Consider the following 2,132-nt stretch of genomic DNA (forward strand, 5'->3'; position numbering starts at 1 on the left):
ACCCCCCCACCCCCGCCCATCCGGGGGCTGCCGGGAGGGGAGTGAGCCAGGGCCCCGCCGGCAAAGATGAGACCACAAGGTGTGTTATGGTTGTCACGCTTGTCACAGGCAGAGTTTCACGCTCGGCCCCTGGGGACCGTGAGGGCCTGTGGGGTGGGGGCCAGGGCCGCGGGGCCTTTCATCACCTGGGCCGCCGGCTCCCTGTTCGGGACAGTCTTCATCTGGCCGTGATGAATGGCTGCAGCTCCGTTTGGAAGGCCTGGGAGAGGAGCCAGAGAAGCTGGGCAGAGTCTCTAAGACGTGGAGGTGAAGGGGGCGCGGCGGCTGGAGGGCCACTGGTCCGTCTGTCCAGGCCGCTGTCCTCCGCCCTAGAACGAGAGCAGGAGGGGCTGGAGCACGGGGTGGGGGCGTTTCTAAGCACACTTTCTGGAACGTTTGGACGCATGGGAGGGAACCCAGGCTGGGCCACCACGGATGGGCACCCGCGCATGCCCTAAGCCCAGAGGTGCCCTGAGGCTCCGGGCAGCCCCTGAGATGCGGCCGAGTCCGGGTGCAGCAGGGCTGTGGAGGCGAGACCAGAGGTCCATCTGTGCGGTGCCTTCCTCCCCCTTCCAGTTAGAGGACACAAGCCAGGCCGGAGCGGCCTGCCCACCAGAGACGCACGCCCGGCCGTGTCGCGGGAGCTGCGCTGCGCACCTGATCGGGGGGACCAGGCAGTGTGGGGTGGAGCACCTGCCCTCTGGCCGCCGTCCACTGCACTCTGCCGCTCTGGGTCCTGCGTCGCCATCGTGGGGCACATCCTCGGGGTTAAAGCCGCTTGGCTGTCTGGCTTCGGGGAGAAGGAAGCAGGTTGGCGTCGAGATGTCCTCGAAAACAGGTGGTGTAAGAGTCAGCGATGGACGCGAAAGTTAGTGGGCAAAAGGGAGATGAGACACAGGAACCCACATTCTTCCATGTACCTCCCCGGAGAGACACTTAGTAAACTTTCTGGACTTTTTTGTGTGTGGGGGTAAAATATACATAACATTTACCACCTTAACCCCTTTTCAGTGTCCAGTTCAGGGGCAATAAGCACGTTCACACTGTTGTGTAGCCATCATCACCAGAATATTTTCATCATCCCGAACTGAGACTCTGTCCCCATTAAATATTCACTGCCCTTCCCCTCCCCAAGCCCTGGGCCCCCACCTCCTACTTTCTGTCTCTGTGACCCTGACTCCCTCAGGGTCCTCACGTGAGTAGAATCGCAGTGTCTGTCCTTCTGTGTCTGGCTTATTTCACTGAGCAGCATGTCCTCAAAGTCCAGCCGCATTGTCGCAGGTGTCAGTACTCCATTCCTTTCTAAGCCTGAATCTACTGATTAATTACAAAGAGAAAACTAGTAACTTCACATGGGAGAAAGCCAACAGGCACCAGCAGGTGATCAAGTTAGCATCACCTGGGACGGGACAAACATCCCAGGCTCTCCTGACCTGAGGCCCCGGGGAGACACGGCATCACTTTTGGGATGTCCCTGCCCCGAACACACAGCCCGAACATGCCTAGTCATGAGGAGACCCCACAAAGCCACACGGAGGAGCGTCTGACAAAGCAGCTGGCCGGTACTCTTGACAAAATGTCAGTGTCGCAAAAAAGACTGAGGCGCTGTCCCAGAGTGACCATGACGACGGTGACGTGACAGCTACGTGCAACGCAAGGTCACGGGACAGGACATGGGCGTCAGCAGGACGACTGGTGACCCTTGAAAAAGCCTTGTATCAGGAACCCCATCTACCCAGGACCCTGGCGGGAATCAACTGTTAAATAGTCAGGAATTTTGCAAACCAGCTGTAAATTATTCAGATTGTCCGTGGTGGGAGTATTTATACCATAGAGATAGGCTAGCGGCACAAAGCAGGACTTTGGGGGGAGGGGGAGACCTTACAAGCACACCACCGGTTCTGTAAGATGTGACATTAGGGGAAGCTGGGTGAGGGTACCTGGAATCCTGTTCACGATTTTGCAGCATTTTTGCAAGTCCGAAATTACTTCAAAATAACAAGTTTTCAAAAGTTCTAAAACCAGAGACTCAGCTCCTGGCAAACCAATCCCCTTTCTGTGTCGCCACCCAAGCCTGACACACTCTTTCCTCA

This window comes from Lipotes vexillifer, unplaced genomic scaffold (assembly GCF_000442215.2).
Source record: "Lipotes vexillifer unplaced genomic scaffold, Lipotes_vexillifer_v1.1 scaffold1701, whole genome shotgun sequence".
In the NCBI taxonomy this organism is placed as follows: Eukaryota; Metazoa; Chordata; class Mammalia; order Artiodactyla; family Lipotidae; genus Lipotes; species Lipotes vexillifer.